The 27,369-nt window shown below is 41.7% G+C and overlaps 2 long non-coding RNA genes across 5 annotated transcripts in view; one reads left to right on the top strand and one right to left on the bottom strand.

The window, feature by feature from the left end:
• The first annotated feature begins 9,579 nt into the window (after positions 1-9,579).
• LOC129622905 (uncharacterized) overlaps positions 9,580-27,369 on the top strand; it is a 33,746-nt gene continuing 15,956 nt past the window's right edge. For 2 of the 4 annotated variants that reach the window (XR_008700178.1, XR_008700177.1), the window contains exons 1-2: positions 9,583-12,777; positions 15,030-15,915. This is a non-coding gene — a long non-coding RNA (uncharacterized LOC129622905). Of the gene's footprint in view, positions 12,778-15,029; positions 15,916-19,306; positions 19,614-27,369 lie in introns of those variants that run through there. The other 2 variants (XR_008700180.1, XR_008700179.1) reach the window with 2 other exon arrangements.
• Positions 15,729-18,066, bottom strand: LOC129622906 (uncharacterized). The gene is made up of 3 exons (XR_008700181.1): positions 17,037-18,066; positions 16,504-16,610; positions 15,729-15,865 (listed from the first exon to the last, which is right to left on the bottom strand). It is a non-coding gene; the product is annotated as an uncharacterized LOC129622906 (long non-coding RNA).

Genomic DNA, 27,369 nt, shown 5'->3' with positions numbered 1-27,369 from the left:
GTGCCTCTTGACATTCCTTTGCTCATCTTGATGATAAATGGATAAGCACAGCAGTCATACATCAGAAAGGTGTGGAGATCAGAAGCACAGAGGCCTCAAAATTGAAGATCTGAGTCATGCCAACAGGGAAACCATCTACTCAGCAAAGGCAGTGGCTGAGAATGAGGCAATCTAGAATGGGTAGTATATGATGAATATTAGTTGTGGTCCCAAGTGCTTGGGCTCCAACTGCTTATAGCCAGGGCTATAATTTATCCCTAACTGTCTGTCTATTTCCCCTAGGAAAAGAGATACAATAGAATCTTGGAAGAACTCTTCTCAGAATTTATATGAAGTGGATCTGAGTAGTGCAAATGGTGAGCCATAGTGAAAGATCTGATCTGCCACTCTGTCCACTAGAAGACTGAAATGCATTCCTCCAGCTACTGACGGCACCATTGGTTGACAGTCATCAGAAATTATCATAAGCTGGAGAGTTCTGCCTTGCACAAATTTCCCATGCTTATTTCCTCAGGGCAGCTCAAATCTGATAACTGATCAATGTATAGTATAAAGACCCAAATCCCTCACCTTATCCCAGGACAACATTAAAGGGCATCAAGCTTCAGGGTCCCTAAAGGCTTGGCCTAGCCTTTGCTGAGATTATATCACAGTGCAAGTTCTTCCCATGTCCAATTCTGTTTCCTTCTCTTCCTTTCCATGATGTCGATCCTGAGAGTGAAATTCACTCAGTCGCGTCTGACTCTTTGCAACCCCATGGACTATACAGTACATGGAATTCTCCAGGACAGAATATTGAAGTGGGTAGCCATTCCTTTCTCCAGGGGATCTTCCCGATCCAGGAACTGAACCCAGGTCTCCCACGTTGCAGGCAGATTCTTTACTAGCTGAGCCACAAGGGAAGCCCAATTCTGAGAGTGCTCCCTATAAAAATTTCTCCACATTAATATCCAACCCAGAGTTTACTTCCTAAGAAACCCACCCTACTACAAAAACATCATTGGGACAGCTCATAGAATTTGAATATGGACTCTTGATTAGATAATGGGATTGTACCAGTGTTAAATTTCCTGATTTTTAAAAACGGTTTTAATTGTTTTTTAATTGTTGTTCTTCAATACCTAAATCGTGTCCAACTCTTTGTGACCCCATGGACTGCAGCAAGCCAGGATTCCTGGTCCTTCACTGTCTCCCACAGTTTGCTCAAATTCATGTCCATTGAGTCAGTGATGCCATCCAACCATTTCATCCTCTGTCACCCCACTTTGTCCTCAATCTTTCCCAGCATCAGGGTCTTTTCCACTAAGTTGGCTCTTCGCATCAGGTGTCCAAAGTTTTAGAGCTTCAGCATCAGTCCTTCCATTTCCTTTAGGATTGACTGGTTTGATCTCCTTGCTGTCCAAGGGACTCGCAAGAGTTTGATCATAATATATTGTGTTTATATAAGAGAATGTTTTTGTTCTTAGGAAATACACTGGCAAAACTAGGAATGAAGGCACATGATATATGCGACTTAATCTCAAATGATTTAAAAAAATTGTGCATGGAGAGGTGGAGGATCAGAGAAAAAGAAGAAAATAGGACAAAATGGAAATATTTGGAAAACCTGGGTAAAAACTATGGAGCTTAATTATAGACTTCTTCCAATTTTCTGAAAATTTGAATTTATATCAAAATTTAAAAATACCAAAATAAAATGATCAGACCTAATACCATTCCAAGAGATTCAGAATCCCTTGGGTACTATTATATTTCCAGTACTCAGCCCCAGTCTGTAGGTATTCAACAAATATTTGAGTAAATAAATGAGTCAATAGGTAACCTTGTAAGTTAAGATAATTAATTCAGTTTTGGATATGGAGACTTTTGAGTGCCCATGAGTCCAATTTTGAAAGTCTACTCTAGGGACTGTATAACCTTTTGTTCAATTCTGAAGGTAGCCAGTAAAAAGATAACTCCTGTGTTCTTTTTTGAGGCCATTTTTCTCAATAGCATTTAGAAGTTTGAAGTCCCTATGACAACTCGTATAAACAATATCTCATCACTTTTGAGATAATTGGATATTTTAAAGGAGACTGGATATTGACTTTAAATGATGGAGAAATTGCCTGACTTTTGTTGGCATCCAGATTTCTTTATCCTGTTTTGACCATAATACACATAATTATCTTTCCTTTTTCTATTTTTAAATTTTTGAACTTTAGCCTAGTAAGTCACAAGCATATCACATTAAGGTGTTCTGGTAAAAGTTAACTCTAAAAGCAAGGCATTTTTAAGTGGACAAGAAGGATGAGCTAATGAGTAGAAGGGACAGAAAGAAGAAGGGTGGCGGTGCGGGTTGGGGGGCATCCAAGAATTGTTACTGCCATCCAGTGGTAATGCTCTCTGACAAAGATTGTTCAAAGCCCATCGTTAATTCCTGTTTTCCACTGCAAAGACCCAAATACCATGCATTCACGCTTGGTGACTAAAGTGCAATGCTAACCTGCCATGAAATTTGTATTATGTTTTTTCTGATTTTAAAGTAATAAGTTCAGCTTGTCTTCTTATGGTCCTTAAGAATTCATAAGCTTCCATAGCAACCAGTTTACTCTGAGAGTGTGCTCAATGTGGAGAGAATCTGGCCCATTAGAGACCTTGCCTTGGTAACACCCCAATCACCTGCTCTGTTCTCCCTAGCTCACTCCATTTACACACCATTACAGAGAATGAACGTCACTGATTCACTTTTCAGTCCCTACTGGACATTTCCAAGTCATTTTTTTATCTGTGCTCTTTTAATTGTGACCTCCTACATTGACTATTTTTTAAAATGTTTACTTATTTGGCTGCGTTGAGTCTTAGTTGCAGCACGTGGGATCTTTTGTTGTGATGCGCAGGCTCTCTAGCTGTGGCATGCAGCTTAGTAGTTCATGCTCAGGCCTAGTTGTTCTGGGCTTAGTAGTTGGCATGCTCAGGCTTAGTTGTTCTGGGCTTAGTAGTTGGCATGCTCAGGCTTAGTTGTTCTGGGCTTAGTAGTTGGCATGCTCAGGCCTAGTTGTTCTGGGCTTAGTAGTTGGCATGCTCAGGCCTAGTTGTTCAGGGCTTAGTAGTTGGCATGCTCAGGCCTAGTTGTTCCATACCATGTGGGATCTTATTTCCCCGACCAGGGATCAAACCCACATCCCCTCCATTGCAAGGCAGATTCTTAACCACTGCACCACCAGGGAAGACCCTGACTGACTATTTTGAGCCCATGGAAATAAAATAGGGAATTGACCAAAGCCCAACTCATTGATTTTAACCCAGCAAGAGCCTTTTGCCTACTGGAGGGAAAAAAAATAAAAATGCTATCACAAGATTTAGAATAAAAGAAAAAAAATTGGCCTAAGTATATCATGTAAGTTTTTTTTATATCATTTATCTTTTTTTAAACTATTTATCATTTATTTATTATTATTTTTGTTTTTACTTTACAATATTGTATTGTTTTTGCCATACATCAACATGAATCCACCACGGGTGTACACGTGTTCCCTATCCTGAATCTCCCTCCCACCTCCCTCCCCATACCAACCCTCTGGTCATCCCAGTGCACCAGCCCCAAGCATCCTGTATCCTGCATCGAACCTGGACTGGCAATTCATTTCTTATATGATATTATACATGTTTCAATGCCATTATCCCAAATCATCCCACCCTCTCCCTCTCCCACAGAGTTCAAAACACTGTTCTATACATCTGTGTCTCTTTTGCTCTCTTGCATACAGGGTTATCGTTACCATCTTTCTAAATTCCATATATATGTGTTAGTATACTGTATTGGTGTTTTTCTTTCCGGCTTACTTCACTCTGTATAATAGGCTCCAGTTTCATCCACCTCATTAGAACTGATTCAAATGTGTTCTTTTTAATGGCTGAGTAATACTCCATTGTGTATATGCACCATAGCTTTCTTATCCATTCATCTGCTGATGGACATCTAGGTTGCTTCCATGTCCTGGCTATTATAAACAGTGCTGTGATGAACATTGGGGTACACATGTCTCTTTCAATTCTGGTTTCCTCAGTGTATATGCCCAGCAGTGGGATTGCTGGGTCGTATGGCAGTTCTATTTCCAGTTTTTTAAGGAATCTCCACACTGTTCTCCATAGTGGCTGTACTAGTTTGCATTCCTACCAACAGTGTAAGAGGGTTCCCTTTTCTCCACACCCTCTCCAGCATTTATTGCTTGTAGACTTTTGGATCGCAGCCGTTCTGACTGGCGTGAAATGGTACCTCATTGTGGTTTTGATTTGCATTTCTCTGATAATGAGTGATATTGAGCATCTTTTCATGTGTTTGTTAGCCATCTGTATATCATGTAAGTTTTATATAAAGCAAACTTTTTGGCCTGGATGAACACCATCCAGTTTACACGAAGCTCATAAAAGTGTTAATGTAGCTACTTTTAAACCTTACATATAGTGCTCTCTGTGTGCTAATGATGTGGCCTGTTAACCTAAGTTTGACCTTTCTGCGCTGTAAATCCAAGCCCACACACTGGCTTGTCCAAAGTCATAATCGCTGGCAGTGATGTCATTCCTTGACTCTAAAAACAAGCACCACCCAAATCTGAGTTCTTTCTCCTGCAGGTTTGTAGTCCATTGTAGAGGTGCCAGTGGGTAAGGGCTGAGGAGACAGCGGGCTTTGCTTATATCCACAGGCTTGAGCAGCTGGCTTCCAGGAACCGGCCCAGACCAAAGACCAAAATTAAAAAATGAAAAACAAAAAACAAACAGACCAAAAAAAAAAAAAATCCCAAACCACCTCCAGAGAATGCTATGTAAGCTCTACTTATATAATTCATAATGGTGTAAAGACCTAAGCAAGAAGTGAAAGAAAGAAAGAGAAGTTGCTCAGTCTTGTCCGACTCTTTGCAACCCCATGGACTGTAGCCTACCAGGTTCTACCATCCATGGGATTTTCCAGGCAAGAATACTGGAGTGGGGTGCCATTGCCTTCTCTAGGAGATCTTCCCGACCCAGGAATTGAACCCAGGTCTCCCGCATTGTAGGCAGACGCTTTACCGTCTGAGCCACCAGGGAAGTTGGCAAGAAGTTGGCATACAATAAAAGGTCAGTATGCATTGTATTTACTGACAGATGACATATGCCAATTTTACAAGAAATTTGGTGGAGGGGACTGTGGGAGAAAAAAATAGAAACGTTTCATCTCACTTGTGTTAAAAAGATTTGTAAAGGGGTTCCGTAGCCACAGTAGTCTATATATAGAAATAGATGAAAATTATTGATTTTGATTATGCATGAATATTCTACTAAAACTGAAAAAATATACATTCACACAATTAAAAAGAAATATATCAGTGACATTTGGTACTGAGTAGGCTATAAAACAACAAATTTACTGGTAAATGAAATCCCATATCCCAAATGGAATACTGTATAGAAGGATATCAATACACTCTTCCAACAAATACTGGAAACCAAATGTTAATAACATGAAATAAATTTGAATAAATTTTTACACAAACTAATACAAATCAACTAGCAAAACAGAGTACTTGAGAATAATTTCCTTTACAGTAGCCAAAGGAGTCAGTAAGAATTTGGTGCAGAACATAAAACAAGAAAATAAATGTGAAAGAATGCCCACTTTACACTCATACATACAGTAAAAGAAAATATTTCACTGAATATTGGTACAGTTGTCCCTCTGCATCCATAGTGGACTGGTTCCAGGACTCTGGCAGATGCTCAGATGCTTTATATAAAATGACATAGGACCATTGGCCCTCCATATCTGTGGGTCCCATATCCCAGAGGATTAAACTTTTGAATGTTAGGCTCCAGGACCTGTGGATATGAAGGGCTGGCTGTATACTATAAACAACAGAAGAAAAATCAATGGATTGTAGTGCAAACACTTGACACTAACATCACAGCAATGCCTCCATTGGCTCTTAGATGGACAGTGTCCACTTTGCTCTGAGCTAGTATCTCTGTGTTCTCTTCTTAGGAGATCTCGTAACTGCTCTTCTCTTTCTGCTTTTTACTCTGCCCTTCCTTCCTTCTTCTCTATATTGTTGGCTGTTTCATTTTTAATATGGGTACATTGGGGGATGGTGTGGAGAGGATACATGCCGCCAGAGGAAATAAAGTAACTCTGTGCCTCCTAGGTGCTAGGACACTACATTTGGCTGTTCTATCCTCTGAAATGAAGATTTCCTAGACAAGCCCCTCTGGAAATGCAATATAATCATGCTTTTAATTTTGCACCAAGGTACATACTTGGAGTTGTATACAGTTTGAGAAGTCAAGTTATAATATCCAGTAATTGGCTAACTTAGTTACCTGCTTAAAGGGAGAATAATAAAAGATTTTATTATCTCAATCAATCAATGAACATTTTTAGAATCCTAAGGAATCTGGATTTCTTGGATAACCTACTGAATATTCTTTCCAAACAGAGGCCAGTTCAGACATGTTTCAGACTTAGATGTTTATTCCTAAGTTGCATGAGGTTTCTGTTGGTAACAAAACCAAAAGGGATATTTTCTTCAGTGGCAAAATAATTCAATAAAATTCAACATGTATATTCATATTAAGCCCCTAGCAAATTAGGAATAGGAAGGAACATTAACCAGATAAAAGACATACATAAAAACAGTTAAGCACACATCATATTATATAGGACAACAGTAAAAAGGATTTTCTTTCAAATCAGGATGTCTGTTCCCACCATTCTACAATTCAATATTGTACTGGAGGTCTTAACTAGTTCACTGGACAAGAACCCTATGTCCTTCTCTTGATTTTTCAATAAACATAAAACTGCTCATAAAGTCTATTAATTAAAAAAAAAAAAAGCCAAGGTGAACGCACTCCTAAAAAAAAAATGGTGGAAGAATTGACTTAACCAAAAATGAAGGCTTTAAGAAAAAGCTATAGTAATGAAAACACTGTGGCACAGACACAGAGATAAACTGAAAGTGATAGAACTGAATGGAGAGGTCAGAAATGGAGCCACACGTAGTGGGGACTTGGTCTGTGTCAGACTCTTGTCACAGCAAATCAGTGGGGTGGAGGATGACCATTAAGTAAAATGATCATTTCCATCCACAAGAATATACCCTGAAATAATGCTTCCTAATGTGTTTCACATGATGGCAAAAAAAGCCTATTTCACAGATATTTATTTGGCACTCTGGTATAAGAGGGAGGAAATTTGAGGCCTCTAAGTGGAGCATGATGGCAAAAAAAAACTCATTAGGATTTTTCTATATTATACATGTATTCATTTTAAGAAAGGTAAAATATGAAGTAGCAGGTATGATATTAAGTATATAGAACAATTTTCCTAACCATTCCTAATAAAATGTTTTTTAAAGTTTCACTGAGGAACTTGAGCTTGCAGGTGCAAACTTTCATGTTTTATCTTTTAAATTACCGCCTGCAATTCTTATCAAGACTTTTCTTTGATCTCTCAGACTTGTAACGGTCCCCTTCAGTGAAAAATTTGCACAGATAGCTGAAAATGTTTAAATCTTCTAAAAATCATTCAAAAATTTGACACTTTAAGTTGTACTTAAAGAAGCTCTTCCTTTCTCACATTGACAAATGCAAAGTTGAAACTTTTTGTCATAAAGTTGTGGGTTTAGAATCTAACCAATATTTTTCATGTCAAGTCTTCGAAATGTTGAAGCTCTAATCTGCAGGATGCCCGTGTATTGTTAGAACACTCATCACCTGCTCTTATGCATCTATGGAGCATACAAACACCCAGCTTTCCAGCGACTTTTCTTGAGATTGGTTAAGGTGTTCTAAGCCAATAGGGAATCTTGGATGTGCTCACACCTTACAAGAGTGAAAACTCAGGCTGGGAAACAGAAGCCATTTTGATAAAAAGAAATCAAAGACGGGTCCTGCTCTACAGTTTGGCACATCGGTCACTTAAAGGAGTGCCCTGGGTGCGGTCCTACTCTACAGTTTGGCACATCGGTCACTTAAAGGAGCGCCCTGGGTGGGGTCCTACTCTGTAGTTCATTGAGTCAGGCGTTTGACAGGCCAGCCTCTCTGTTGTTCAGCTGCCAGTGCTGGCATGTAGAGAGAGAGGCTAAGGGGATGGCTCCACCCCCTACGCATGACTAAGCAGTATCTCCTTGCTTCCATGGCTGCCTGGCTTTCCTCCACAGGCATTTTGCACAACAATCTCCTCCCTCATATCCCCTCCATCAGTCTCTCAGCAGTCAACAGCAGCCCTCACCCTGGGATTGCTCCACGATCCCTAAATTCCAGCTCCTAGCTGCTTCCAGGAGACCTGCATCCCTGTCTGGGGTACGTATGGCTGTGGCAAGGACTTCTGATTCTCATTCCATTTAGACTGCCACAGATCAGCTGTTTTATTCCCAGCCTTAAATGTTTCTCCTCTGACTCATATAATTGTCCCGATGTGGGGATCAGACCCCTGCTTCAGTTCCCCCACCTGCTGAGGGCAGGTCCAGTCCTACTAACACTCCTGTTTCCCCCACTAGTTCCTTCATCCTTCGAGTTTTGCGTGGGTCTATATTATTATTTTTCTCTGGTCAGGTACTCCTGTCCATTCTCAGCTGGTGTTCTGCATGTACTTCTGTTTTTAAAGATGTATCCCTTATGTATCCATGAAGAAAGATGTACTCCATGTCCACCTACTCCTCTGCCATCTTGTTCTCGAAATCAAAGAATTAGACAGGTTCTGACATGGTAGGGACCTCAGAGCTCATTTTACTGATGAAATAAACAAAGCTACAAGAGGTACAGAGCCTTGTTCAAGGTCTCATAGTTGGCTGTGGAAGAGCCAGAAATCAGGATCAGGAAGGTAGTCTAAGATTCCAAGTTCAGAGCTCTAAGGAAGGGCAGGTAAAGTGGCTGCAATGTGGCTTTCTTTTCCCTAGTGAAATTTAAGGCCAGTACAATACCAACCATGTCATCTTCTGCCTAGAGTTTCTGCCCCATCCCACCCCACCCGCACAGCAGGCTGAATCAGTTGGGTCCTCTTTGTTTCCACAGCACTGTGTTCTAGCTTCCACTGAATTACTTACCTTGTTGTAACACAGTTAATTTGGCTCACATCTTCTGAGCTAGCTGTGGAGTCAAGCACTACAAGTTATTCATGTCTATCTTCCCAGGGTCAAGCACAGTGCCTGGTAAAATAAGCATTGAGCACGTGTTTATTGGGGAGATGAAATAATGACAATTTTCTTTGGCCTTTAAAATCTTAGCTGAGGCTAATTAGTGCCCATCCAATTCTATGTGGATAAAATCTGTACAAATCATTTCCCCCTTTCAACTGCTTTCCCTCTGCTCCTTGCCCACCTGTGGAGGAGATGGAAAAAACACCTCGAGGACCCCACCTGGTAGGAACTTCTGGTTCTCAAAGGAAAGGGGCTGAAATGGACCCTGCTGGGCGTGTTTCCCAAGCCCCACCCCTTGCAATTTCTCTCTGGGTTTCCAAAGGGTGAGAGGAAAGGGCTGTTTTCTCTTCTAAGAGCGGGACGTTCCACCTGGGGCTCAGGAGCAACGTGACATCCTGCTGTGTGAGTGTGCCACAGGAGGCCCCAGGGTTTTTATAGCTCAGAATAATCTGTAGGGAACTATTAAAGCCACAGGGGAAGGAACCAGCGGGGATCACCCCTTCAGAGAGGAAGAGGAGTTTGTTAACAAATAGCAGAAAAATGATTCATCATGTAAGGGCATTTGAGTCTGGGAATGGGATGAAAAGTTGAGATGCTTAAAGGTTGAAGGAGAATTTTTTAAAAATCTTAGGAAGTAGGAACACTTTCTACCCAGGCCTGAACTCCTCACGGGATAAGAGTTCCCTTTGCCTCTCTGAAGCCATCCATCACCTACGGCTCCACCCAGTGCTCCTTCCACTGTAGCCACACTGGCCTTGCTGGCCCAAAAGTTCCCCAGACTCCCCCAACGCATGTTCTTTGTACTTCCTCTAAGACAGAGGAGTTCCTTCCCCAAGATATCTGCAGGCTTTTCATGCCCTTACTTCTCTGAGGCCTTTGCTCAAATATAATTCCAGGATATGCCTTCCTTAATGTTATGGGAAATAGTCTCTCTCCATCATTCTCCACCTAACCTTAGAGAGTTTCACTAACATGACATTATACTTGATATTACTGTCTCCTCATTAGAATGGAAGTTCCGAGAAAATAAAGAATGTTGTTTATAAGACTGCTACTGGATCCTAGCACCTCATATACTGCCCAGCACATACCAGTACTCAGTAAATATTTATTGAAGGAATGAATGAATAAGATATATACACTGGAGTCTGACTTTCTGCTTCAGCCTTTGTGACCTGCGACTCATTAATGCTAAGTAACCATGAGTCTGATAGAAGACTTGTCCTAAGGGATTTTGAAGGCCTTCCCTGGTGGCTCAGTGGTAAGAATCCATCTGCCAATGCAGGAGACGCAGGTTTGGTCCCTAGATTGGGAAAATCCCCTGGAGAAGGAAATGGCAATTTACTCCAGTATCCTTGCCTGGGAAATCTCATGGACAGAGGAGCCTGGTGGGCTAAAAAGTCCATGGGGTCGCAAAGAGTTGGACACGACTGAGTGATTAAACAACAAGGGATTCTGCAGGAGAATCTCCTCTACACTCACTTAAATTTCCTGCTGTAAACTGAGAAGTGTATGTTTTCCTTCTAAGCAAGAGTATGCAAGCCTGTGGGCAATTCAGGCTTGGTGGAAGGGACTATGGCCTAGCAACACAGCTGATATTCTGGGTAATATCCTTGTGGATACCTGGGCCTTTCTTTAACCTCTCCAAACCACAGTTCCTCATCTGTAACATGGAGATGGAGTAATAATCTCACGAAAATTGGATGTCAGGCTTGACACAGAACAAAGAATCAATAGATAGCAAGTTTATTGTTTGGAAAAGGAGACCAGAAAGGGATAGCATAGAAAGGGAGGGTTAATGCAGATGTGCTGGGACTGAAAGTATTTTGCTGGGAGTGGGATCAATAAGGTCAATAGGTAAAACACACTGTATTTCTATGCAGTAGCAACAAGTAAACTGAAATTGAACTTAATAAAACAATTCCATTTAAGTATCATCAAAAAGAATAAAATATTTAAGAATAATTTAACAAACTAGCGTACAGTTTACATTGAAAGCTACATAAAATTGTTGAAACAAATTAAAGATTTAAATAAATGGAAAGATGTCTCATGGTTGTGGTTTGGAAGACTTTATATTAATTTATAATATATTAATTTATATTAATTTGCTCTCCAAATTGATCTACACCTTCAGTGCTGCTGCTGCTAAGTCGATTCAGTCGTGTCCGACTCTGTGCGACCCCATAGACGGCAGCCCACTAGGCTCTGCTGTCCCGGGGATTCTCCAGGCAAGAACACTGGAATGGGTTGCCATTTCCTTCAGTGCAATCCCTATCAAAATCCCTGTCTGAGTCTCCAGATCCTGTTGAGGATGGGAGAGCACATCCCCGTTAAACTTGAGATCACTGCAAGTCAGTGTGGCCAGTTTTTCTAAGAGAGAAGCCAAGAAAAACTTAAGCATAAAAGATCTTCTTAAAGTGACTGACTGGAAAAACAGTTAAGGCTATCCTCAAAAGCAGGGCTTTATTGTTTTCTAACTAATAGATTTCCCCTTCTACCCCCACTGAATTGTATCCGTTTGAGCCTTTAGAGCCCTTTCTGCCCAACACAGGGGTACTTTGAGCCTGATGCCTTCTGGATGCCCCCACTCCCATTTGGCTGAAGCAAACTCAAGTATCCCTAGGAGAGCTTTGTACCAAAAACAGGGTGGTTTGGGAGTTACAGGAGTTAACTGGGTTAACTGTAAATTTGGGTTAAAATTCCTACATATACAATCTTGGCCAACTAAGCCTCCTTGATCCTATTTTCCTCTTTTATAAGAAAGGATCATTCAGTGGTAAACTGGTAAATGCTTAACAATTCACTCTCCATTTGGCAATTTCTGTGGTGTAAATACTCTCAGCATGGCCAATTTCCAGCCACCAGTGGGTTGGGAATAGACATACACAGTTAGTTCTCATGAGCTGGTAATAGCCAGCTCCAGCAACACCTCTTGATACTCAGGTTACAGGGTTGTTATGATGATTAAATGTGAAATGTATGAAAAATAATTACTGGTGTGCTCTAGTAGAGCATCAGTAAATAAAACACCTATTGGACGAGGTGCAAAAAAAGGTATTTATTTTAGGCCCGCTTGGTGGACGGGTGAACTTTAGGCCAGTTAACTGACAAAAAGATGATGGAGTGGGGAAGAAAAATAGGAAAAAGAGAATGAAACTGAGCTCCTGTCTCAATATGTGTACATAGGAGGGCATCTTTCTGAAAGAAGTCCCATGATTTCTGGAGCCTGGTGGGCACCCAACAGATGGGTTATTTACGGCAGAGTTTCTCAAACTATCATGCATCAGAATTTTCTGGAGGGCTTGTTAAAACAGATTGCTGGCTGCAAGCCCAGAGTTTCTGATCCAGTAGGTATGGGGTAGAGCTAAGAATTTGCATATCTAACAAGTTCCCAGGTGATGCCAATGCCCTTGTTTGGGGCTCACACTTGGAGAACACCTGAGTTATGGCAATGGCGGCCAGAGGAGCTAGAGATGGAGTTTTCTCTGTCTCAGCAGGTATCTCTGGCTCTCATTCTACAGGGTTCAGGACTCTAATCCTCTTCTTGCCACTCTTTGCTGCTGTGCCAGAAATGATTGATTACATATGGCAGGAAGTGAAATGTATGCAGTGATCCCTGAAGGTAAGGCAAGATGATTTATGTGCGTTCATTTATTATTTTTCTTGAAGATTGATTGTAAATCTGCTTCGGAGGGCAGTTGTAGCCACAAGGACATTGTTTTCTTTGCCATAAACAACTTTCTTCACATGTTTCACTGGGAAACCACAGCCTGAGGAATAGAATTGGGAGAGAATGGATCGTCCCAAAGTGTGAATGGCAAGTGAATGGTCAGACCCTAGGTCTGTACTACCCACAACTAGCCACATGTGGCTATTTAAAGTTAACTAAAAGCAGATAAAATCCAAAACTCAATTCCTCAGTTGTACTACTTTTTAAATCCTCAGTATCCACGTGTGGCTATTGGCTATCACACAGGACAGCTCAGATGTAGAACCTGCCCATCATGGCAGGAAGTTTGATGAGATAGTGCTGGTCCAGAGAATTAATGAAGAGGAGGTGGAGAAGGCATTGAGAAGGAGGGAAGCAGTGATATACCTCAAGAAGTGAGTTTCTGTCCCATCAACCAGGCTGGGAAGACTTTGGAGGACATTTAACTACTCTGTAGACAATTTGTATAAACTGCAGTGTTTTCAATTCGATGTCCAAAAGCGAAAGTAGTCTGCAGGTGTCCCAGCCCTTATCCAGCTAAGTCAATTTGCAATTAGGGCTTGAAAAGCATAACTGGCTCTTGGACTGAATGATTTGACTGCTTTTCTAGTCAACATGTTGTTGCTCATACAGTTTCTCAGTGCTTGAACTCAATGTCATGGCCTTTCTGGGAAGAAGGGTGTCCCAGGAAAAGTAGGTGGGTGCCCTTAGACGGAGACTATCACCTATCCAGGAATTTCCTGCCCATCAGCTCGGTGTGGCTGCCTGGTGGAGCAGGGCTTCTGGTCTATTCCCACTGAGTCACCAGGACTTTGCTACGCTGATGGGAAGGCCAACCTCCTAGGGGCCCTCGCTGAGCCTCAGGATCTTATTCAGGGTGGGAGAATAAAGCCTTGGGTACACTTGAGATTATACAAGTCAGCGTGGCCATTTTTCTCCAGTAAAGAGAGGATCCAAGAAAACCTTGAACATTTAATACTTTTAAATATTTTAAACTGTTTCAAGTGACACAGCTAACTCATGCAGACTTGAGGCCAATTTGTTCCCCCATCAATTTACTTTTCTCCCACACCTTCTAACACTGATTCTGACTCCAAAATCCCATGCCTTTTTGAAATTAACAATGTTGTGTTAGTTTCAGGTGTGAGCAAAGTGATTCAGTTATACATATGCATGTGTTATTTTAAAAATTCTTTCTCCATTTAAGAAAATTTCTCCATCTATTACAGAATTTTGATCAGAGTTCCCTCTCTTTTTCTCTGGAGGTTTAGAGGAATTCTAAATTTACATACAACTTTTCTCATTTGACCTTCCAAGATCTGTTTCTGATGCTCCATTGCAGCAATTTCCTCCAAAAAATCATTTCAGTCTCTGGGTTAGGAATAGGGTTTCCAGATTCTAGAGATGTGCAGAGTTTAAATGAAAGTGTATCCAAAGGAGGCCTCAGATTTGGAAGAAAGCAGCTGAAGAAGGGAAGAGAGAAAAAGGAACCCAGACTAATTCTTTGCTGAAGTAAAAGGATCATGTAGAAGAGTCAAGGTTTTAAAGTGTTTAGTGACATGTGTGCAATCATTCCTTATCTGCACACAATGACTCTTTCTTTCTAAAGCTTTTCCTATATGATCTTATTTTGATCCCTTCTACACTCCCGTGCAGATGTCATTATACCTATTTCATAGCAAAGGAACATCACTCAAAGAGTAACAGTTCTAAGAGTAAGAATCCCACTGCACCCTAGGCCAATTAATTCAGAATTTCTGGCAGTAGGGCCATCAGTTTTTCAAGCTTCCCAAGTGATTCCAATATGCAGCCAAACAAAACAACCCACTTCTTTAAAACAGTGCTTCTGAATATTTAATATGCAGAGGGATCATCTGGGGAATCTTGTTTGCAGGCCTGAGACTGCATTTCTAAATGCAGAAATGTTTCAGGAAACATATCTGGTCTGAGGCCCACATTGGGAGTGTGCCTGGCTTCAGAGTCATTTTGGAGGAGTAAATCTAAATTCTCGGGCAGTCTTCAGTGAATTCGTATGTAAATATGTGTGTGGAGGGGATAGTCTGCGGGGAGGCAGCATCAGGATAATCACAGAGTCCTTTTAAAGATTCTGTGTTGTTCACAACAAGAAAGCACATCATGTTTTAGTTATGCTTTTGTTGTTTGAGTCACCCCATCATGCCCGACTCTGCTAGAATCTTCTATAAAAAAGAAAAATCCTCTTCGTAAATGCCTTGGAAGATAACTGGTACACCTCTAATGACGGCTGGCCTATGCTCTCAAAGACAGGTGAAAGCTAGTGATGAAATGAGGGTAAGCATTAGTAATCCATTTCACCTGTAACCTGCCTTGACCAATCAAGGCCGTTTTAATTGTTGCCACAGAACACTCGGCATGCCCTCCAAGTGGCAAGTAGCCTGATAGTAAGCTGCTTGCCAGAGGTGTTTTCTAGAAACTTGTCGTCAACTGAACTGATTAAGACAGGATGGAACCACTGATCCTTCAACTAGGCATGCGCAAGTGTTCATTTGATGGCCTGAAAGTGTGGAGGGTTTTGCTTAGTTTGGCCTGCGCAGAAAGATGATGACCATGGTTGCCGCACCTTTTCCCAATCGCTGCTCCCCACGCTGCTGATGTTCCTACGCTCTCTAATTATTTGTTCATTATGTCAGATATGCCAAGCCTCTGCCTTCTCGGGGGCAGATTTGAGATTTGTTCTCCAGTTTCCTCGCTTGGCTGCCTTGCCATCTAAGCCCCCTTTGCTGCAGAGCTTTGCGTCTCCACATTTTGGCTTGCTGTGCAAAACAAACCTGGGTTGGTGACAGGTTTGGTGAGGGAAAGTCCAGGAGGGAGGTTCACAGGGACGTTTCACCCATGGCTCCTCGCTCCTTGCCGTACCAAGAGTCTGTGAATGAGTTGGAGGAACTGCCTTGTCCATGAGTTCTGGAACCATCCCTGGCTTTCTCCGGTGACTTGCTGTGGACCTTCAGTGCTTAGTTTCGTCCTGCGGCAGAGAAATGGTTTCTGGGTGCGCAGTTTGGAAGCGTCCTTCCTGTGAGTAACTTCGTTAAAGAATCGCACCTGTTTCTAAAATGTCTGCAATTCGGACTAGATAGTGGGTTGGTTGGAGAAGGCAATGGCACCCCACTCCAGTACTCTTGCCTGGAGAAGGCAATGGCACCCCACTCCAGTACTCTTGCCTGGAGAATCCCATGGACGGAGGAGCCTGGTAGGCTGCAGTCCATGGGGTCGCTAAGGGTTGGACACGACAGAGCGACTTCACTTTTCACTTTCATGCGTTGGAGAAGGAAATGGCAACCCACTCCAGTGTTCTTGCCTGGAGAATCCCAGGGACCGGGGAGCCTGGTGGTCACACAGAGTCGGACACGACTGAAGTGGCTTAGCAGCAGCAGTGGGTTGGTGGCCCAACTGGGCGAAAAGTTTGTTTCTGTCTGGATTTTGGCTGACAGCATAGTAGATTACAGCTGCTGAGCTACTTATTACCTGGGTTAAAGGTCTGGGGCTCTGGTTTTTGGTTTTCAGCTTCTTTTTATGTGTCAGTTTGTGTCTGCTTGAAGTGTTAAGAACTGGCTATTGGGGAATAAACAGCCTTGGCTGGGCCCACTAGAAAGCTTTCATTACCGTGATATCTGGAAGCAGAGGCCCTTCAAGGTGGGAAATGTCCATTCAGTTTCCTCTTACAGCCCTCTCTGCAGCATTCTCCAAAACTAGAATGTTCAATTATAAATCTGGGGCAAAGAAAGATGGTATTTTTGGTAACATTGCATGGCCACAATAGCTTTTGGCCTCCAGAGCAAAACGGTCTGAAAATGGGCCCTTAAATTACAGTACAATTTTACAACTAGACATATTTTGTAAATGGGGAGAAAAATAGGATAAAATACTTATGTACAGTCTTGTATGTTGTATCAAAATAAATGTGTGCAAAGAAAATAAGGTTATGATCCAACAGGAAGGAAAGGCAAACCTATTTTTCTGATTCTAATGAAAAGAAAGATGACTTGCTTGTTAGTTCAGCTGAACACTTAGAAGGCTCCTCCTCCCACCTTACATGATGCTACTTTGCTGCCAGGGCCTGAGCCTCAGGGCTCAGCATCCCCCACTCCCACCCTCATCTCTTAAGAGGGAGAAAGAGTGGTCTTGTCCCCTCATACCTGCTAGGGAGCTACCCAAACTCAGGTGGAATGGTATCCATTAAGTCAGCATGAATGCTGAGACTTAGCAGCTGATGGTATTGACCTGGGTCCACTCCCCTTTTTCAGCTTTAGATTTATTTCATTGGAAGAACATGTCAAGAGATGACCCAAAGAGAATGGAAAATTTTTTTTTCATCGATTTTTTTTTTTGCAAACCACAACCCAACCTAGGCAAATGTTCAAAATGTATTAAATAACCTCCTCCCCACGTCAGAAGATTGTATAATGGTGCTAGATAAAGCCAGGACAAAGGCAGGATGGCTTCAGAAAGAAATTCCTGGCAACCCATATTGGTTGCTACAAGAATAGCTGTGTTAACAGATCCTAATAAAGTACAGGAGGTAAAAAACAGAAACCCAATTAGGATCTTTCAGAATTTCTAGAAAAGTCTTTAAATCCTATAGGCAATATACAGATCTAGATCCTGAAGCCCAGAGAATTTATTTTTGTCTTTTACATTATGGTTTATTACAAGATACTGAATATAGTTCCTTATGCTATAGGTCCTTATGCAGAACAGTAGGACCTTGTTGTATATCCATTCTATACATAATAGTTTGCACCTTCTGGTCCCAAACTCCCAATCCAACCCTCCCGTCCTCCTCTCCTTGGAAACTAGAGAATTTCAATATGGTTAATGACTTTTGTTAACCAGAGAGCCCCCGTACACAGAAGAAACTGCAAAAGGTGGAGGGGTTTTAGGACTGCCTGTGTCTCTCTTACCAACTAGGTTCTTGGCCTCCTTAATCAGTATAAATTGATAAGAGGCCAGAGAAGAAATTGAGACAAGGCTTTTTTAGGACTCCTGCTGCAGCTCCAGGATGTAAAAACAAGTAACAGGTTCCTTTACTTGCTCCTCAAGAAGAGCCACGGAGAAGGCAATGGCACCCTACTCCAGTGTTCTTGCCTGGAGAATCCCAGGGATGGGGGAGCCTGGTGGGCTGCCATCTATGGGGTCGCACAGTCGGACACGACTGAAGCGACTTAGCAGCAGCAGCAGCAAGAAGAGGTGAGCTGGTTCTTTATATGGGATGACGGTAGGGGTGTGCCCAGGGGTTGGGTTGGAGGGGTGGCTTGGGTGGTTTACCCGTGCCTTTGGTAGTGGTGTGTGCAAGGGGCATTCGCTGTACCCTGCTTTTGTTCCTGGTTCTTCAGAAGACGCATTTGGGTTCTTTTGGTCTTTTTATGTCTTGTTGCCTATAATTTGCTCCAATTGAAATTATTTTTAGTCCCTTAGCTGGAGGAGACATTTGACCAGATGTCAGTACAGCAGCAAAGGGTCCCGGGTTTCAGCCTATCTCATCTCAGTTTGTTGAAACTGCCTTCAAAGTTTTTAATGGCAGCCATCAGTTTCAGGAGCAAAAGAGAAAAATAGGCTACTCTGTTTGCAGCTGTCTTAACACAGGGTAGAGCCAGATCCCATTAGGGACCCCCACAAGGGACTCAGTAAAAGTAGGAGGCCCCAAGCCCCTCACTTCCACTGGAACAGGGTGCCCATAGGGGCAGTGCATATTCCAAACTGAAGGAACCCTGGGAATGAGACTGTCCCATCCTAAATAAGATTCTTGAAGGTAAACAACAGGTAGCACATCAGTTGTTTAGTCACTCAGTCATGTCTGCTCATGATCCTGGGGACTGTAGCCCTTGAGGCCCCTCTGTCCATGGGATTCTCCAGGCAAGAATACTAGAGTGGACTGCCATGCCCTCCTCCAGGGGATCTTCCTGACCCAGGGATTGAACCCTTGTCTCCTGCGTGGAAGGCAGGTTCTTTTACCACTGAGCTATCAGGGGAAGCTATCAGACACCCACATAAATGAGAATGAAAGTGACCAGGAATGACAGTAGGGTCCAGGGGTTCCTTTAAATCCCATAGAGTATATCAGTATCTCTCATATGGCCTCTAGGTGACTATGATAGTGGAAAATCAATTTTTGCACTTTCCAATCCATTGGGGGACCGCTTATTTGGTTTTATCAGTAAATACCCAGGTTTCTATATTTCTGTGACTGTTAGTAACTGGAGTATCCAGATAAATCTTGCAAAAGCCTTTTTTCCAGCTGCTAGACCATCAAAGAGGGAGACCCATCTGAAACCTTGCTTTCTATATATGCCTGAATGCCCCATTCCCTTTCTGGGATGAGATTTACTAACTAAATGCCAAGTTAGCATTTGTACCTGGATGAATGGACATCTCACATGCTAGTAAAGTAATGCTCAAAATTCTCCAGGCCAGGATTCAGCACTACGTGAACTGTGAACTTCCTGATGTTCAAGCTAGCTTTAGAAAAGGCAGAGGAACCAGAGATCAAATTGCCAACATCCACTGGATCATGGAAAAAGCAAGAGAGTTCCAGAAAAACATCTATTTCTGCTTATTGACTATGCCAAATCCTTTGTGTGGATCACAATAAACTGTGGAAAATTCTGCAAGAGATGGGACTACCAGACCACCTGACCTGCCTCTTGAGAAACCTGTATGCAGGTCAGGAAGCAACAGTTAGAACTGGACATGGAACAACAGACTGGTTCTAAATAGGAAAAAGAGTACGTCAAGGCTGTATATTGTCACCCTGCTTATTTAACTTATATGCAGAGTACATCATGAGAAACGCTGGACTGGAAGAAGCACAAGCTGGAATCAAGATTGTCAGAAATATCAATAACCTCAGATATTCAGATGACACCACCCTTATGGCAGAAAGTTAAGAGGAACTCAAAAGCATCTTGATGAAAGTGAAAGTGGAGAGTGAAAAAGTTGGCTTAAAGCTCAACATTCAGAAAACGAAGATCATGGCATCTGGTCCCACCACTTCATGGGAAATAGATGGGGAAACAGTGTCAGAGTTTATTTTTGGGGGCTCCAAAATCACTGCAGATGGTGATTGCAGCCATGAAATTAAAAGACGCTTACGCCTTGGAAGGAAAGTTATGACCAACCTAGATAGCATATTCAAAAGCAGAGACATGACTTTGCCAACAAAGGTCCATCTAGGCAAGGCTATGGTTTTTCCAGTGGTCATGTATGGATGTGAGAGTTGGACTGTGAAGAAGGCTGAGTGCCAAAGAATAGATGCTTTTGAACTGTGGTGTTGGAGAAGACTCTTGAGAGTCCCTTGGACTGCAAGGAGATCCAACCAGTCCATTCTGAAGGAGATCAACCCTGGGATTTCTTTGGAGGGAATGATGCTGAAGCTGAAACTCCAGTACTTTGGCCACCTCATGCGAAGAGTTGACTCATTGGAAAAGACTCTGATGCTGGGAGGGATTGGGGGCAGGAGGAAAAGGGGATGACAGAGGATGAGATGGCTGGATGGCATCACTGACTCGATGGACGTGAGTCTGAGTGAACTCCGGGAGTTGGTGATGGACAGGGAGGCCTGGCGTGCTGTGATTCATGGGGTGGCAAAGAGTCAGACACGACTGAGTGACTGAACTGAACTGAATGGACATCGAAGTACCACCAGAGCAAGCTTATGCATTTTGGACTCTCTTGCTCCAGCCACAAAGAAAACAGCAACCACTCTTAAAGAGATACTACAGAAGATGAGTCCAGGGAGAGCAATGAGGCTCTGTCTGTGCAAGTTACACTTCAGTCTGGGGCAAAAATTCCAAACTTAAAGGAGCAGGCAAAGCTTGGAGTTTAACCCCTGCTAACCAACTTTCTTGAATATGTTTTAATATGTCCCTGCTGGTCACCTTGCAATACAGTACTCCAGTCCAGAAACCAGGCACAAATGAATATTAGTTTCTGCAGGACTCAAGACCAAATAATCAAATTCTAGAAGATTTCATCCAGTAGTCACTAAACCATGCACTCTGCTCACTACCCTCTTCAGAGATTTTTGTTTGTTTTTCATATTGGATTTGAAGGAAATCCCCCATTCCCTTTTTTGGGTATACCCTTCAGTTTTGAATCCCAGGAGTTGTTTGCTTTTGAATGGAAAGGTCTAGATACAAAAGGTAAACAGTACTGAGGGGGCTTAAGAATTCTGGTTCGATTCCTGGGTAAGGAGAAGTGATAGCTACCCACTCCAGTATTCTTGAACTTCCCTGGTGGCTCAGCTGGTAAGAATCCACCTGCAATGTGGGAGACCTGGGTTCGAACCCTGGGTTGGGAAAATCCCCTGGAAAAGGGAAAGGCTACCCACTCCAGTATTCTGGCCTAGAGAATTGCATGGACTGTATAGTTCATGGGTTTGTAAAGAGTCGGACACGACTGAGCGACTTTCACTTTAACGCTCTACGAATTCCTTAACGATATTTGGAGAAATCCTGGCAAGAGATTTGAGGGACACTTAATGAGGGAGCCCTGCTCCAGTATGTGGATGATATTCTGATTGCTGGTAAGACAAGGACACCTCAGACCAAAACACAAGGTGTTTTTTTCTTTTTTTAGTTTTTTGCATGCTTGTTTAATTGGCGTATGATTGTTCCACAATGTTGTGTTAGTTTCTGCTGTATACCACAGATGTATGTATACATATATACAGATGAATCAGATGTATGTATACATATATCCCCTCCCTCTTGAGTCTCCCTCCCTGACCCCCCATCCTACCCCTCTAGGTCATCACAGAGCACCGAGCGTCTTCCCACTAGCTCTTTTAGTTGACTCATTGGAAAAGACCCTGATGCTGGGAGGGATTGGGGGCAGGAGGAGAAGGGGACGACAGAGGATGAGATGGCTGGATGGCATCGCCGACTCGATGGACATGAGTTTGGGTGAACTCCGGGAGTTGGTGATGGACAGGGAGGCCTGGCATGCTGCGATTCATGGGGTCACAAAGAGTCGGACACGACTGAGCGACTGAACTGAACTGACTGACCACTACTTGGGCAAACTTTGGGAGATGATGAGGGACAGGAAGGCCTGGCGTGCTGCAATCCACACGGTTGCAGAGAGTCAGATGCGATTGGGTGACTGGGTCGACTGAGTGCCTGAACAACAACAACAGTGTATATATGTCAATGCTACTCTCTCAATTCATCCTATCTTTTACCAAAATACAGTTTTGACTTTGAGCTTTTTGGTTTAATGAGGCCATAAGGTGCTAAAGAAAAAGGTACAGATTTCTCAGCCCTCTAAAGTATTTGGGTTTTGAACTGATGGAAGAAATTTTGATGTACTGAGGTATTGGAAAGTCATTCTGGTTTACACATGATTTAACTTGAATTTTATGCTAAGTAAAACTGTGTCTTAGCAAACATACGTTGTACATCTGCGTTTCTTATTTTTATTTAAATTTTAACTATTTTTTAAAGTTTAGTTTTATAATATTTAAGTTTTGAACTGATGGAAGACATTTTGACATACTGAGGTATGGGAAAGCCATTCCAGTTTACACATGATTTAACTTGAATTTTATGCTAAGTAAAAGAGTCTGTCTGTGTCCTAGCAAACATACATTGTACACCTACGTTTCTTATTTTTATTTAAATTTTAACTTTTTTAGAGTTTTAGTTCTACAATATTTAAGTTTCAGGTGTACGGTATAGTGATTCACAATTTTTTTAAGTTATACCCTATAGCAATTATAAAATATTGGCTCTATTCCCTGTGTTGAACAATATATCCTTGTAGACTGTTTTAGAAACAATAGTTGGTACCTCTTAACCCTCTCCTCACTGGTAACCACTGGTTTGTTCTCTGTGTCTGTGAGTTGGCTGGTTTTCTGTTATATTCATGTTTGTTGTATTTTTAGATTTCACATCAAAGTGATATCATAACAGTCTCTGACTTATTTCACTTAGCATGATACCTCCAAGTTTGTCCACATTGTTGCAAATACCATAATTTCTATTTTACAGCTAAGTGATATTCCATTGTGTCATATATATATACATGTACATTATAGAACCTAGACCCTATCACTTAGTCGTGTCCGATTGTTTGCGACCCCCTGAACTGGAGCCTACCAGGCTCCTCTGTCCATGGGATTTTCCAGGCAAGCGTAATGGAGTGGGTTGCCATTTCCTCTCCAATATATATTATATATACACACACACACACACACACACCCCTACCCCTGCATCTTTATCCATTCATCTGTTGATAGACGCAGCTTGCTTCCATACCTTGGCATTATCTAAAATGCTGCTATGGACATTGGTGCATGTATCTTTTTGAATTAGTGTTTGGTTTTTTTTTTTTCTTTTTAATTCGTATCCATACAGTTTTCCACAGTGGCTACAACGATTTACTACATTTCTACCAACAGAATATCCAGATCCTTACCAACATTTATTATTTTTATTCTTTTTGATGAAAGCCACTCTGAAAGATATGAGGTGATACCCCATTGTGCTTTTGATTTGCATTTCTCTGATGATTAGCTGTGTTGAGCATCTTTTCATGTGCCTGAAAAGATGACCATCTGCCATTTCCAAAGAGGAAAAGATGGCCATTTCCTCTTTGGAGAAATGTCTATTCAGGTCCTCTGTCCATTTTTTTTTTGAAGTATGGTTGGTATACAGTACCAGTGAAGGTGTACAGTGAAGTGATTCAGTTACACTTATATATGTATTTTACAGATTCCATTATAGGTTATTACAAGATATTGAATATAGTCCCTAATACTGTATAGTCAATCCTTGTTGTTGATCTCTCATATATGATAATGTATTTCTTTTAATCCCATACCCCTAGTTTATTCCTCCCCCTCTCCTCTTAGGTAACCATAACATTTTCTATGAGTCTGTTTCTGTTTTTTAAGTACTGCAAGTTTATTTGTATGTTTTAGATTCTACATATAAGTGATATCATATTATATTTATCTTTCTCTGACTTCACTTAGAATAAAGTCTTAGTATGAACTTCTAGGTCCATTCACCTAGCTTCAAATGGCAATATTTCATTTTTATGGCTGAGTAATAGTCCATTTTGTTTGTGTATGTATATAACATATCATATATCTTCTTTATCTACTCATTGGTTGATGGACACTCAGTTTATTTTTATGTCTTGGCTATTGTAAATAATGCCGCTATGAACATTGGGATGCATGTATCTTTTAGTTTTTATATTTTCTCTTAAATGCCCAGGAGTAGGATTGCTGGATCATAACTCGGGGTTTTTTGGTGATTTTTCTTTTTTTTTTTTAATTTTTAATCCTTCAGGGTTAAAAGCATTGTAACTGTTATGGTCAACAAATTATTCTCCAATTGTGTAGGGGGATGAAAAAGTGTACCCAACAGCACCCTCATCAGTGCACCAAGTGGTTCACAAAGGTTGTGAAGTTAAAATAGATTTCCCAACATTTGAAGAGAGAATTCTCTTGTTTTCTCAAGTTCTAAATCTTAATAATAGTTTACTCCTCAGGAGCAATTCCCTCTTACCTTGTCAACCATTGGTATAGAGGGTACAGCAGTTTGGAATCCAATAGTAGTAATCCTTTGGTGCAGAGTTCGTCCCTTAAGAATGTCTCTTATTAATTCAAAAAAACATTACTAAGGGCCTGTCATTCACTAAAGGGGCTTCCTGGGTGGCTCAGTGGTAAAGAATCCTCCTGCCAATGTAGGATACATGGGTTCAATCCCTGGGTTGGAAAGATCCCCTGGAGGAGGAAATGGCAACCCACTCCAGTATTCTTGCCTGAAAAATCCCACAGACAAGCAGGAGTCTGGAGGGCTACAGAGTCGGGGGTCCCAAAGAGTCGGACATGACATAGTGACTGAGCACAAGCACTATTCATTAAGCCTAATGTATAAAACAACAGACTGGTTCCAAATAGGAAAAGGACGTCAAGGCTGTATATTGTCACCTTGCTTATTTAACTTATATGCAGAGTACATCATGAGAAACGCTGGGCTGGAGGAAGCACAAGCTGGAATCAAGATTGCCGGGAGAAATATCAATAACCTCAGATATGCAGATGACACCACCCTTATGGCAGAAAGTGAAGAGGAACTAAAAAGCCTCTTGAAGAAAGTGAAAGAGGAGAGTGAAAAAGTTGGCTTAAAGCTCAACATTCAGAAAACGAAGATCATGGCATCCGGTCCCATCATTTCATGGGAAATAGATGGGGAAACTGGAAACAGTAGCTGACTTTATTTTTGGGGGCTCCAAAATCACTGCACATGGTGATTGCAGCTATGAAATTAAAAGACACTTACTCCTTGGAAGGAAAGTTATGACCAACCTAAACAGCATATTGAAAAGCAGAGATGTTACTTTACCAACAAAGGTCCATCTCGTCAAGGCTGTGGTTTTTCCAGTGGTCATGTATGGATGTGAGAGTTGGACGGTGAAGAAGGCTGAGCACCAAAGAATTGATGCCTTTGAACCGTGGTATTGGAGAAGACTCTTGAGAGTCCCTTGGACTAGAAGGAGATCCAACCAGTCCATCCTAAAGGAGATCAGTCCTGGGTGTTCATTGGAAGGACTGATGTTGAAGTTGAAAACTCCAATAGTTTGGCCCCTGATGTGAAGAGCTGACTCATTTGAAAAGACCCCGATGCTGGGAAAGATTGAAGGCAGGAGGAGAAGGGGATGACAGAGGATGAGATGGTTGGATGGCATCACTGACTCAATGGAGATGAGTTTGAGTAAACTCGGGGAGTTGGTGATGGACAGGGATGCCTGACGTGCTGTGGTCCATGGGGTCACTAAGAGTCAGAAACAAATGAGCAACTGAACTGAATGTATAAAGATAAAATTTTAAAACTCAGAGCTTGCCAACTCATAAGAAAAATGATTATAAAGCAGTGTGGTAACATGGGAGGGGACAGCTAAGGGAGCAGAGGCAAAGGAACATATATAATAGCTTTGACTGAAAAGAATTGGAAAAGCCTTATGGATACAGTATCACTGGAGCTGAGTCCTAAAGGGTAAGTAGGCATTCACTTGGCCACAGAGAAGGGCAGAGCATCTGGACAGAAATAACAAGGTCTATAAAGGATATTAGGACTTCCCTGGTGGCTCAGATGGTAAAGCGTCTGTCTGCAATGTGGGAGACCTGGGTTTGATCCCTGGGTCGGGAAGATTCCTTGGAGAAGGAAATGGCAATCCACTCCACTACTCTTGCCTAGAAAATCCCATGGACAGAGGAGCCTGGTGCAGGCTATGTCCATGGGGTTGCAAAGAGTTGGACATGACTGAGCGACTTCACTTCACTATGAAGGATATTGGGAGGAAAAAAAAGATGTAGCATGTTGAGGAAGAAACTGTAATATCTGCAATGGATTGCAATGATCCAGAAAGGGTGGGGTGAGGATGGGCAGTTTGTGATTTAAATATTTATAATTAGGAAAGCACAAAGGCATTTTCATAGTAAAACTCATTAAAAAGCTAAGTTAAATAAAAATCTTAGGTGTCTAAGGATAAACGAGGAGACAAAGGCAGAGATAAGGCTTTGTGGGACAAGGAGAAATCTCTCCCTATCAGAATGTTTATCAAAAAGTAGTCTAAGGAGTATTATCCAAAAGTGTACAAATGATAAATGCTGGAGTGGGTGTGGAGAATGGGAACTCTCCTACACTGTTGGTGGAAATGTAAGTTGGTGCAGCCGTTATGGGGAATAGTGTGGAGGTTCCTTAAAAAACTCAGTTACCACATGGGTCTGCTCATACATATTTTCAGTAGTAAATACTACAGTACTACACAGTCAGGGTTGGTTGCATCTGCAAATGTGGAGGAATCACAAATTTGGAGGACCAACTACGTTAGATTTAGATTTTTGACCTCCAGAAGGGTTACAACCCCAATCCCTCATTGTTCAGTGGTCAGCTGTACTCTTATGTGATGTTATAACTGTGCTTCTACCATGTAACATGTTAGGTGGACTCCCCAAACCTGCAACTTGAATCTTTTAGCTTCTCTCCTGCTCTCCAAACCTTCTTTAAACTGCCTATTTAATATTAATATCTTCACTTACACACTCCATAGTATTTTAAATTTGCATGTTCAAACAACAAATTCTCATCTTTCATCTAAAATCTTTTCCAATTCATGTTTTCTCTGTTTTTGATCTTCCACAAAGTAGAGCAATACAGAACACTGTAACTTAAGTTTCTTCAGACTACTTTGCCAGCCTCGTGTCTACAGTTCATCCCGTGCGATCATATTCTAGTGCAGTGTTCCTCAGTGTCCTTTTTTTTTAAATCAAAATATAGTTGATTTACAATGTTGTGTTAGTTTCAGGGGTACAGCAAAGTGATTCAGTTATACGTATGTATCTATTCTTTTTCAGATTCTTTTCTCTTATAGGTTATTACAAAATGTTGAGTATGGTTCCCTATGCTATACAGTAGGTCCTTGTTGGTTATCTATTTTATACATAGTAGTGTATATATT

This window comes from Bubalus kerabau, chromosome 11, assembly GCF_029407905.1.
Source record: "Bubalus kerabau isolate K-KA32 ecotype Philippines breed swamp buffalo chromosome 11, PCC_UOA_SB_1v2, whole genome shotgun sequence".
NCBI lineage: Eukaryota > Metazoa > Chordata > Mammalia > Artiodactyla > Bovidae > Bubalus > Bubalus kerabau.
Note: the sequence above shows the minus strand (reverse complement) of the source record. Positions and strands in the feature narration are given on the sequence as shown.